This window comes from Barbus barbus (genome assembly GCF_936440315.1).
Source record: "Barbus barbus genome assembly, chromosome: 44".
Classification (NCBI taxonomy): domain Eukaryota; kingdom Metazoa; phylum Chordata; class Actinopteri; order Cypriniformes; family Cyprinidae; genus Barbus; species Barbus barbus.
Genome location: NC_136722.1, coordinates 2245687 through 2258755, shown reverse-complemented (window position 1 = coordinate 2258755; position 13069 = coordinate 2245687). Strand labels below are relative to the sequence as shown.

At 39.7% G+C, this 13069-nt stretch overlaps 1 protein-coding gene across 3 annotated transcripts in view; it reads left to right on the top strand.

Annotated features, from left to right (window-relative positions):
• The window catches only part of LOC306863617 (ras-responsive element-binding protein 1-like), a 58563-nt gene that overhangs the window by 11878 nt on the left and 33616 nt on the right, over positions 1 to 13069 (top strand). Inside the window, exon 2 of one of the 3 annotated variants that reach the window (XM_079407064.1) lies at positions 12880 to 12971. The exons of the other annotated variants lie outside the window; for them this stretch is intronic. The gene's annotated coding sequence lies outside the window, so the exon portion shown is untranslated. The remainder of the gene's footprint in view (positions 1 to 12879; positions 12972 to 13069) is intronic. 3 annotated transcript variants of the gene reach the window in all.

The following is a 13069-nucleotide window of genomic DNA, read 5'->3' as shown; positions in this document are numbered from 1 at the left end:
CCTATGAAGTTCCAGCGCACCCCCCCCCCCCCATTCTAGATGAATCACTCCCTTGTAGGAGCGTGTCCTCAGGCAGCCGCCTATGTAGAGAGAGCCCTGCACAGCAACTCTGGAGCAGTACGAAAGGGAAAAAACAATGTGACTCTTATTTCAGGCAGGGGAGGGGTGGCCCGTACGTGATGTGATGCTAGGGAGTCGCTTCGGCTCAGCCGAGAAGCCCAGCGCGTCAGCACACATTGGAGTTTGATGGATGACCCCTGCTGCAACCGCCGGCCTGGTTGTCACTCAGGCGAACGGCAATAGCAAACAGCTGGCAACCTGGGACACGATTGGCTGAAGGGAGTCACATGGGTTGGCTTTTGTTGGCGGAGCCTTAAAAGTGGGTGGCTGACGGCCGTCACAGCACCAGTTGGCTGATGTTTTGGCCTTGTACCTTAGCCTGCATCCTTGCTTTGGAGTTTAGGTCATGTAACGTTGTAACAAAAGCCAAAAGAGGGCCGGAGGGGAGGGGAGGTGCAGAAATGATAGAGTGATGTAAGTGAAAGAAGAGAGAGTGAGGTAATGCACAGTGATTGACGATAACATCGCCGACAGAACTGGGTCCAGTAAGAGCATTCACAAATCTTGCTTTAGATTTTCTCACCCAACAAGCTTCTTTTTCAGGGGAGGGAAAAAGACAGCCTTGACAGCCACAAATCATGCGTGGTCACTGCATGTCTGTTTATGTGTGCATGTATGAGCCACAGAGATGTTCTCAGCATCAGCTCAATGAAGGCTGTATTCTTCTTGGCTTCACAAAGAGCTCTATTATAGCATGCCATAAGAGACATGTCTGCCTAGTTCTCTGTCAAACACCCCTCCAGTGGTTTTCCTTCTCTTAGTCTTCCAAATAAATGATGGCGAACCCACTGTGGCAGCTCGCCAGCCTCAAAACCTGACTGGCTAGCACATTATTTGACTTAAATTGTTCTAACTTCTGTCAAACTAAAATGCTCTACAGAATGCTATTTTGTTCGCTTTGAATGCCGTTTCGTGCTGTTGCGAGGGAATCCCTTTGCAGTAATGGTGTATTCACTCGGATCAATTTCAGGATGCGTGTGCACTGTGCACAGCATCGTGGGCCTCTTTTTCAGGATGGCTTGTAGGAGCTTGCCGGTTTAACATGACTGAAAAAAGCCTGGAGGTAGCCCCACGCACCTCCTCCTCTTCCTACTCCTTGTCTCTTTGTGTTCTCAGGTGTACAGTGAATTTAGAGTCTACTTCATGAAACCGGCAGCCACACCTACAGTGCCCTCCATAAGAATTGGAACAGTACAGACAAAATTGCTCTGTTGGCTGTGGAGTCAAGACATTTGCAAATATGATTAAAAGATGAATATGAGACAAAACTACAGAATGTCAGATTTTATTATTAGCCGTTTCAACACATATGTTTTACCAAATAAAAAGAACAGCACTTTTAGAGTTCATCCCACTCATTGATGTGAGCAAAAGTATTCGGACAGTTGAACATAAGGCAGATATAAAAGATTAAAAGCTATTATTTAGTTGCAGATCCCTTGCACACAATCACAGCAGTGAGTCTGTGACCCATAGACATCACCAGACTCTTGCTCTCATCCTTTGAAATACTTTTCCCAGCCTTTAATGCAGCCAATTCCCATTGATGCTTGTTTTGGGGAGTTTCTGCCTTTACTCTCCTCTCCAGCTGGTGAAATTCATGTTCAATCGGATTTAAATCTGGAGATTGACTTGGGCAATCTGAGACTTTCCATTTCTTTGCCCTTATAAATTCCTTGACTGAACAGGCAGGGTGTTTTGGGTCATTGTCCTGATGCAATATGAAGCACTTCCCAATGAATCTGGTGGCATTTTCTTGAATATTGGTAGGCAAGATGGTTTTGTACCCTTCCAAATTCATTCTGCTACTGTCATCATACATTAAGTCATCAGTAAAGTTGAGAGGGCCTGTTCCAGAGACAGCCATGCATGCCCATGCCATGACACCACCTCCACCATGCTTTACAGATGAGGCTGTATGCTTGGGATCATTTGCAGTTCCCTTTTTTACTCCACATTTTTGCTTTCCCATCACTTAGATAAAGGTTCATCTTTGTCTCATCGGCCCATAAACACAGTTCCAAAACTCTTCTGGCTCACCTTTGTGCTTTTTTGCAAACTCTAATCTTGTCTTTCTATTGGTGCTGGTCAGAGGTTTGCATCTTGCTGTGTAGCATCTGTAATTCTGTGTCAAAGCCTCCTGAGGACAGTAGATTGTCAGAGCATCACCCCAGCTTTCTGGAAGTTGTTGGTGATTTTACAGACACGTCTTTTAGGATTCATTTTCACAGCTTTTATGATTTGTCTGTCATCAACTACTGTTGTTTTCTCAGCTGATCAGGTTGTTGTTGGTTGCTGGTGGTTTCCAAACTCTTGATTTCTCCATGCCCTTTGTTTTTGCTGGAGCTCTAACTGACTTCCTCTTTTGTGAAGTGACATAGTGCCAAGTATGGTGACCCATATTCGGAATTCGTGCTCTGCATTTAACCCATCCAACGTGCACACACACAGCAGTGAACACACACACACACCGTGAACACACACCCGGAGCAGTGGTCTAACTGACTTCCTCTTTTCTTTTAGCATCCAAATTGCTTGCTTTTCTCTCAAAGTCAGCTCCCTCATCTTCATCCTGGTTTGTGTGTGTCATCATCGAATGCAAGATTCAGAATACAGAAGTAATGGATATAACTGATACGACACATTTCCTGCTTTTAATATCTGAAGAATTAATGCAACAGGACACAGCTGATCACTTAGAAAGACCTGTGAGGCAACTGCTCCAATACTTATGCTCACATCAGATAGAGGGATGAAACTCTAAAAGTGCTGAACTTCTTAGCTGGTAAAACATCTGTGTGTTGAATCACCCATTAATAAAATGTGACATTCTGTAGTTTTGTCTCGTATTCATATTTTAATCATATTTGTAAATGTCTTGACTCCACAGTCAACAGAGTAATTTTATCTTTACTGTTCCAATACTTGTATACCTCAACGGTGCATAAAAGAGAGATGGTTATCGGAAGCATCTCTATACTTTTATTGCAAAGCACAGTTTAGCTAACAAAAACTCTTCTGGTTCTTCCTGTACACCTTGATTGACAGATATTTCGTCCAGTGAGTGATGAGCAATCTATTCCCAAACCAATGGCGCTGTCTCAAACTATACCTACCTCTTCCGGTTTGTCTGATTTGTCATTGTGTTTTCTTATTGTTATAATGTTTTCGGAATTGTTGTGTTTTCTGAATTATTTAGTTTTTTAGATTTGCATTTGCATTTGTAATTTGTTATTTTGTTTTCAGAATCGTGATTTGTTTTGTACTTCTCGGCCACCGTACACAGTACTCCAAAAAATAGTTTTACTTTTTCATTTTTACTTGATGGTTACGCCACATGATATTAAATTAATACATTTGTTGACAATAGTGTAAATGTTTTTCAAAACCTTCGGAAAGTAGATTTTTAGGGACTTGATGTGTTTTATGTTCCCACCTCTTTATCTGGGACACTGAATTAATTGAACTCAAAGTCAGCTTTACGGTCAGCGTTGAACATTTATTTTTTGCCTCCAGTTGTTGATGCATCCTTTATTATCACCAATAATGTTCAAAGAAAAGTTGAACAATGGTAGATGTGAGTTGTACATCTACAGGACCCAAACCTAATTTAGTTGTTCTAGTCACTGACGTGATCCATGTACACAGTGAGGTTTGGTAAGCCCTCTGTGTGCCTCTGGATTTATGGAGCTGAGCTGTCACTGCTGCCCCTCGATGAATGTTCCATTTGTTGCACAGATAGACAACTGTCAAAGGAGAACGGTATGGGCCCACTGCATCCTTTCTGCCATAAAAGCTGGCACCCAGACCAGCTCTGCCGAGAGAGGGGTAATGGGGGGGAGGTTCCCATGTGACTGCTTCCCAAGAGGATTCTTTTTCCACGGATGAATCAAAAGTTCCAATTTTGCACATATGAAACAAAATTGAAGAAAAAAATAAACTTGTACTGAGTACAAAATCCAGACCTTTAATCACTCAAATTAAAAAAAATTTGCAGATACACAAAGCAGAAATATTCATATCCACGGATTGCAGTCAAAGCCAGCCAAAGAGAATGGCATCTTAGAAAGTCGGACAAGGGAAAGATCTCTTGGTCTTCCTGCAGGAACATGTCTGCTAAATAAAGGAGCGATCAGAACAACAGGAGGGAAGGAGATTAGATGCGCAGATCCTCCTTTCACCCAGTCCTCTACACCTCACGCACTGTTTAACCAGAGTAAGCCTGGGATGAACGTCCCCATGTAGTCTTGCATCATTGTGATTCTTTTCATTCACAGCTCTTGTTTATCCCTCAAGGAAGCGTTCTAAAATGGCTTCCCTGTCTTGGACGAATTGGTGGGGACAGCGATATTCTTTGAGAGCAGTTGTGCACACACACACCATCTGTAAAGAGGGTGGACAGTGTATGCTTTTTCCAGGCAGCTGTCAATGGCACACTGATCTGTCAGCATGGACCCTGCATCTGCACTCCTCTGTAACTCACACCACGGCTCTCCACAGAAACCGGGCATGAGCCAGCGTCTGTCTTCGCTTACAAGAACTCTATCTTAGCAAACCCAGCCTCTCTTTTGTGAGAGAATGCAGTTCTTTCTCTTTCCGCCCATGCATATTTGCATGGATATGGAGATGAGCCTGAATACGAGGCAGTCCTGTCCTCAGACCTCGCTCATGTGAGCAGTCGACCGCTCTTGCAGTACCCCACTGTGAAGTCTGGCCAATCCGAGACACCATATTTGTCCTTTAGACCCAAATAAAGGCCTGCCGTCTGCAAGAACGAAGGGTCTAAGACTTGTCCCTGTCACAGGCACCTGTGAAGCTTGACAGCTGAGTCTTCTGTTGCCAAGGACCCCTCAATTTGCATGCTTGTTTACATAATCTCTTAACCTTTGAAGAGCCAGGAACTACCAAGCCTACACCACAGCTGGGACTAGAGGTCCCCCAACCCCCTTCAAACATCCAAAGAACACATGTGCACCAAATCTTCTAGTGCATCTTTGTAACCCTTCAAGGATCCGTCTTAATGCCATTGAGCAAGAAAAGGCACCGTGTTTTATGATTTGGAGGCTTTGAAACATTTTTAGTGCATCTGAGATGCTTGCACTGATACAGAGCTTATTTGCATGAAGCAAGCTCGCCCCAAGGCGAAGCAGCCAGGGTTGATTTGGAAATGAAAGCCACTTCCTGCGCAGCGCAGTTTAGCATGTTGTCTGTTATGATGTATGTTTGACTCAGGTGTTGAATGATGATTAAGAGTCGACCACACACACTGATGCCACAAACTTCATTGCAGAACCCCTCATTGCATTCAAAGCTGAAGCGAAAGTTGCTCCTTTGATACGTCACATTTTTTCATAGTTTCTTTCTTATTGTGAGTCATGTCACCATGAAAAATCAGTCAGCAGACAAAACTGGATGTGCTGTCTTCTCAGTGGTTGAGGTCAACATCTTTGCAAATTTGTCTGGGAAGCAGAAAATCATGAATAAGGAATTAAGCTGCTGAGAAAATAACTAGGACTGATGACGTGTCTGCTTTTGCCTTCTTTGATTTGATGGGCAAATGCTATTCTCTGTTCTGCTCTAATATAAACCATCATCTGTAAAAGGAACTCAAACCTCGCTGGAGTTTCCACATGTTGCCACACAATGGCTGGTCAGATGATTTCAATTTGCTATGTCTTTGCTTTTGATTGCATTGCCGGCACTTCTGCTGAATGGTTGAGAAACATCCTGAGGGGCGCTTTCACCCCTCACTTGTACTAGAAATGTACCATATTTTTGGCATTACCATGTTTCTTTGGACATGGAAGCATGATAGTACCATTGTGTTTTTCCAGACTTTATTATGATGGTAGTGCCCTTGCATTCTTTGAAGCAAGTATGTGTTGCATTCTCAATGTTGCCACAAGGAGCGCTGTAACAAACATTAGTACAAACTCTTCTATGGTCATGCTTTTTGAGTCATGGCTTAACAACCATTTGAAAACAATTGTTTGAAGATAGTTAAACTGTTATTATTCAGGAATCTTACTATAAACACAGTCAGTTTAATGGAACAGACTGCCCCCTTGAGTACTGGAGGTCAGTTATGCTGCAGTAGAGTAATAATGTATGTTAAGTATATAATGGGAAACAGCATTATTGCATTGTGTTGGCTATGCATTTTCATCTCCATGTGACTGTGTTCTGATGGAAATGCTTGCAAACAGCACCAAAAAAATCTACTGTAGTCTAGGGCTGTACGATATATTGATATAAATGCCGCTCCATCTGAAAGCACGTGATGGAGATTTATTACTAATCACAGAACCGTCTTTACTGACGAGATGCGCATGACAATCGCATGCAATATATCGTGCAGCCCTACTGTAGTCGACACAGTCCGTTTAATGGCACAGATCGCCCACTTGAGTACTGGAGGTCAATTACGCCTCGTTAGAGTAAGAATGCATTTTAAGTATATAATGGGATGGCATTATTGCATTGTGTTGGCTATGCATTTACATCTCCACGTGACTGTTTTGGCCTAAGTTCTGCTTCTGATGGGAATGCTTGCAAACTCCACCAAAAAATAAGAAAAAAATTCTGTAGAATGTAGGTTTTGTTCAAGTAGGACTTGGTGTCAAATGATTGTCTTTTGTGGCATAGTCTAACTGCGGTAATTAGTATCAGCCCTGCTGTGTGTTTATGTCTTGTAGGGTGTACGGTTTGCATTGATAAGGAAGCGAGACCTCAGGGTGGTGCAGGTTCTGGTAACTCCCGTCCTCCGCCCCCTCTCTCCCCCTCACTGTCTCTGGTGTTTAGTAGTTAACAAAGCAAACAAGCCAGGGAGTGAGCAGTTAACTCGGTGCGTTCTTTCAAGCAGCAAACGAGCAAACTGGCCTGTCCCGTTTGTCCAGATTCTCACCTCTCTCTTTATCTGCGCCACCGAGCATGCTCCTCTCATTCATCAGTTTTTTTTTTTCAACCCTTTCTTTTAAACTCTATACCTTCCTCTCTTTGCATCAGGTCCCGTCTCCTGTCTGTCTTTCACACTTTTTTTAAATTTTTTTTTTATCTTGGCCTCTCGCTATTGAAACTGATATTGAGGGGTGATGTGCTAGGCAGAAAGCAGCGCTATCTCAGCGCACCAACTGCTTTCAAACACGTCGGTTCCTGCACTTGTCCATGCCTGTCATCTAGCCCTGAAACAGAGCAGTAGCATTCTTTCTCTCTCTCACACACACACACACACACACACACAGTGCTCATACTCACACATGGAGGCGGAGGTAATCACATAGTGTGTGTACACAAAGGTTTAACCCAAAAATGGATGTAGCCAATACCTGCACTCATTAAGCATAAATTTAGCCTAAATTAAACTGTTTCCTGGCACGAAAGAATGAAATGTAACTTGCAGCAGTTAATTGTGGTTCATTGCAGGGCATCTCTCTATTTTTTGTGACTGCTTTAGCTTTTTTTTCAACTAACTATTTGTTGAAGTCTAAATCTAGCGACTCATCTAATTAGTCGTGTTCGAAAAGAAAGTCTCACTATTACTGGTGCTCATACACTTAAGGTTATAGATTTGAACAAACTCTATAACCACAGCATTAAACTTTGTGGCATAACTCTTGCACTTCGGTGATGAATGGGAGTGACAGCAAATTAAGTCACAAGACAGACAAAATCACATGACTGTTTTGATGTGTATATATGAATCTACACTACCGTTGGTGAGATTTTTATTTTTTCCCCATGTTTTTAAAAGAAGTCTCTTGATCACCAAGGCTGCATTCATTTAGTCAGAAATACAGCAAAAATTCCTATGATGGAAAATCTGAATTAGCAAATTTTTTTTTTTTTTTTTTTTTTACAGAAATCATTCTAATATGCTTATTTGCTGCTCAAGAAACATTTATTATTAGCGATGTTGAAAACTGTTTGTGCCGCTTCATATTTTTGTGATACAGTTTTGCAGGGTTCTTTGATTATAAAGTCCAAAAGATGAGTATTTCTTTAAAATAGAAAATTTTGTAAACTTTTATTAAATTATTTACTGTCACTTTTGATCAGTTTATACATCATTGCATAAAACTGATCAAAGTAGTAATGTGTGTGTGTGTGTTTTTGTTTTTTTGAATCATACTGACCCTAAACTTTTCAACAGTAGTGTATTTGGTAAATGTGTTACGATAAAATTAGTTTATATGCAAATTTGCAATTTTATATCTTAACCCTCTGAGCCCGACAAACGCGAATACGCGTTTTGGGGCAGATTTTCCTGATGAGGCAGAAATGAGCTTGAATTACTCTGCCATTTTTGATCGTTCAGATAAGAGCAATACACCATTCGAATCTGTAAGGGGTCTTCTTTTATTTGTATTCACTCATAATAACAACTAAACTTTGTGCGTTTGAAGAATAAAGAAAACAAACAGCGTGCGCTCTCGGTCTTCTCCGTCTCCGCGATCTGTTTTCAGAAATGCGTCACTAAAATGAAGTGTAACTCAGCGAATACTCAACACAGAAACATGAGAGTTATCTCTATAGAAAGCTTGAAGTGTCTTCTTTCAAATGAAGTACGTCATATCGAAAACAAATATTCTGTGATGAAGTAATCCGTATGAAACCAACACGATGTCCAGTCTGTCCCGTCTAACTCATTATTTTTAATGAGATCCCGCCCCCTCGCGTTCACATGCAAATAACCACGTGACCCGCGCGCGCGGAGCATAAACAAAGCGTCAGTGACGAGATCATCGCTGCTACTGTTACTTTCTGGAAGAAGACGCGCTGAGTAAAGGCTGGATTTCCTCAAGAGTTTGATGAATAAGTAAGTAATGTTTATGTTTTGCATTAGTTAACGTGTTATTGTGACATAAACTTGAACATTACTAGATGGGTTGTTCCCAAATTACAACACGATGAATGCTACGCATCTCAGAATGTTTAGACCATGTTTATTATTAATAATCTGTTCACAAATATATTTTAATAACGTGCTAAACGATAACAATTAGTTCTCAGATATAAAATATATGTTTTATAGTACGAAGTATATCCTTTTATAGTACAGAGTCTATGACTGCAGAATCATATCTTTTATACTATAAAATCATACATGATGTTCAGGATGGCTATAATTCCTGACTAAAATGTTTGAAATCCAGTAAAACATTGTGAATATGATGGGCAATTCATTGTATTTAAATTTCTTACTGCGCGAGTATAAAACAATAAAAGTAATATGAGAGTACATTGTAACATGATGAATGCTACGAGTCTAAGTATGTTTAGAACATGTTTATGATTAATAGCCTACTCTGTTCAAAAATAGATTTTAATAACGTGCTAAACAATAATAATTAGTTTCTCAGATATAAAATGTTTTTTTTTAACGATAATACAAAGCATGAATGAGTCTATGACTACAAAACCTATATAAAATATATATAGAGATGCTCCTGATATAAACATGCTCACAAATGTTTTTTCTCTTTTTTTGGTTGTTTGTATTTTATTGAATCAGACACCTGCACCACAGATGATGAATCCTGCTGACTTTCAGTCTCTTCCAACTGTTTTCCTCTGAGAGCGCTGCACCAACATCAGAAGTTCAACTTCAACAGAAGAATCTGTTGCAGGAACGAGTCAAAGTCTGTTCACATCTCTGTGGTTAGATCAGTGCACAATAATGTGTCTTTGACCTTCATTATGTATGTTTTGATTATACTGTGTTGTAAATAAAATACAAATCATTTAAGAAACCCATTTTTTCAGTCTCCTCACACTCTCTTACCTGCCTCAGTCACAGTCACACTGATGGCCCATTAGCAGCTTTAGGGGAGGGCCCTTTGTCTCTCAGGTGAGAACCACTTACTATTCAAGACTATTACCACTCCCTCGCATATTGGCTCTCGATCACAAAACATGTTTTTAAAAATTTAAATCAATGTATTGTTTTCTGTGAGCAAATAAACAAGATGATTTTCACATAATTGTGAAGTAAATATTCTAGCCTGCAAGATCTGGTTCTCAAAAGTCTTGTGATCAGTTGTTCTATGTGTGTTTTATGGTCTTATTTCAGTGACTTCAAAATGTTAGTTTTTCACTAACCACGCATAAACGTTGTTTTCTCAAAAACACAATCATGTACATAAATGCTGCTAACATATTATTGTAGCCCAGTTTGTGCTGTTTACAGTGTTATTAGACTTTAGCCATTTATATTTTTATAAGCAACTGAAAAAAGCACAAATGTCAGGGCATGTCGAAAGTTCTCCAGGTCCCCAAAACACCCTCAGGGCCCAGAGGGTTAAGTATAATTTTTTATTTTTTTTTACTTAAAAAAAAAAAAACACTTGTTAAATCACACTGGTAATGCATCAGGGATGCTGGCTGTGTAAAACCAATCTGGCCTGCTTGTTGCTTATGTATTCCTCACTTTGCCTCTCCTTTTGTTTCCTCCTTTTCTCTGACTACTGTGCGATTCGCACCAAAGCCAATAACAGTCGCTGAATACAGTCAGTATCCTGTCATCAACATCAGAGCAGTGTAACGTGGGAGAAGACACGCAAGCTGGGTGTGTTTGACGGGGGCAGAGCTTAAAATCCATCCACACACACACACACACACACACACACACACACACACACACACACACACATATACTCTGGCGTGACTAAAGACCACAGCAACCTAAAATGTCTCCTCCACCCAGGCCATTATACCTGCCTCTTTGCCTCTCAATTAGGCAGTCTTACCAGCCACTAATCTGATAATCTCTGTCCTGTCTCTCTCATCCAATCCTCCATCTCTCTCACATCTCTCCTCTGACGACTCCTTCACTTGTCTCTCCATCCCCCACCACCAACGGCAAAGTTTCCTGTGAACTTTTTATGGTCATCTGTCTTCAGTCAGTTACATCCCCCTCTCCCTCTCTCTAATTTAAAGACTCACGCTCCATCACCCCTTCTGCATGTCTCCTCTCTTTTGAAAAGCTCCTGCACAAAGAGGATAAAGCTACGTAAGTCTCTCCTCCTCTTCGTCTGTGCATCTCTGCATCCCTCCATCCTGTCTGCGGATGGCTAACAGACGTTAAACGGGCCAATCACTGATTAGTGATGCAACAAATGATGTTAAACAACTCCTTATTGTGTTTATTAGGAGCAGGCCTAGACAGAATATGCAACGTTTTCCTGTGCTGATTTTAGGTCAAAATCAGCAGAATTTTAATAAACATTAGGTAATGTCAGAAATATTATAACTACACTATTATAGTAATAAAATATTATTAATTAAGTAATTTAGCAGGTTTTCTATTTATATTTTTAGCAGCTGCAAGTTAAAATTAGTCTAGTCTGCTCTTAGTTGGGATAATTAATTTTTTGTTTTAGATTATTTTTTTTTTTTTTTAACAGCTGCAAGTGAAATAAGTCTACTCTGGTCTACTCTTAGTAATAGCTGACAGTATTATCACATAAAAGTAAATAGAAATGGGCTGTATAAGTGAATTTTTTTTTATTTTTGCAATATTCTTAAGAATTGTAAAGCTGGGGGCCAAACGTTTGTTATTGTTTTGAATATTTTAAAAGTTATTAATAATGTTTTAATAGTGCTGTCAAATGATTAATCATGATTAATCGTATCCAAAATAAAAGTTTTTGTTTACATAATGTGTGTACTGTGTATATTTATTGTGTATAAAAACACACACATACAGCATATATTTTGAAAATATTTACATTTAAATTCATATAAATTATATCATATATATAAATATATTAAATTTAAAAACATAAAAAATTTTTTTTATATATACATGCATGTGTGTGTATTTGTATATACATAAAAAATAAACAGTACACACACATGTAAACAAAAACTTATTTTGGATGCGATTAATCGGGATTAATCGTTTGACAGCAGTACTTAATATGCTGTGAAATATTACAATTTAAAATAACTATGTATGATTTGCTGGGCAAGAAGCATTTATTATAGATTTTGAAAATGATTGTGCTGCTTCATATCTATCTGTCTGTCTATGTCAGAATTCCTTGGTGGGTAGAACATTAGAAATAGAAAGAAAAGTATTTATTTGAAATATAATTATTTTGTAACATCATAAATGTCTTCAACCTTCAAATGGTAGTGTTATATCACTATATATACATTTTTATGGAAAACTGATTTTGAAAATGTGAAAATATTTAAAGTAAACCTATAAGAAATTTAATTTCACAAACCTATAAAATCTGTATCACTGACAGTAAGTCAATAAGTGAGTCAGATGTTGTTTCAGTAACTGCTCTGTCAGAGTAATTCAGACCGGTAGGTTCAGAGTTTGAGTGTTTTTGATTGAATCCTTGTAAGAATGATAGTACCACACTGGCCATATAGCCAAAATAGAAGTAATACTCCAACATTTACAGCAACTGACACATTTCTACGGTATATTGTTTTAACTGGGCTGAAGTATTTTCTCAACAAACATATCAAGGGCGGTTTCTAGAACTTGAACTACTAACATGTATTGATTCAAAGCAGCCTTTTTGATGCAAGTTAAATTGTACCATGACTGCAGGTCAAACTCCAGCCACTGAGATCGAGATTGTAAGAACAGCTCGTTTCATAGGGCTATGATTCAACACAGCAGGTTTTGCAACGCTTTTATTACTTTATAACAGATTTCAAGGTCAAAAGTCTCATCCTGAAAGAAAGTGTATGTGTTCATAGGCATGCATATTAAACTCCCTGTTTGTGGTCTCCCTGCAGTGTGAGCAGTGGTTGCTGACACACAAGGTGCACTGCGGTCCCTCTTCAACCTCCGAACGGCAGCAGAATAGCACAACCTCGTCTGAGGACGGGTAAATATACCTCACCGTCCGGTCCGAGCGTGAGCATCCTCACTGTTTGCACATGCAGCATGGATGACTGGCCTGCTTATCAAGTCCCGCCCACAAGT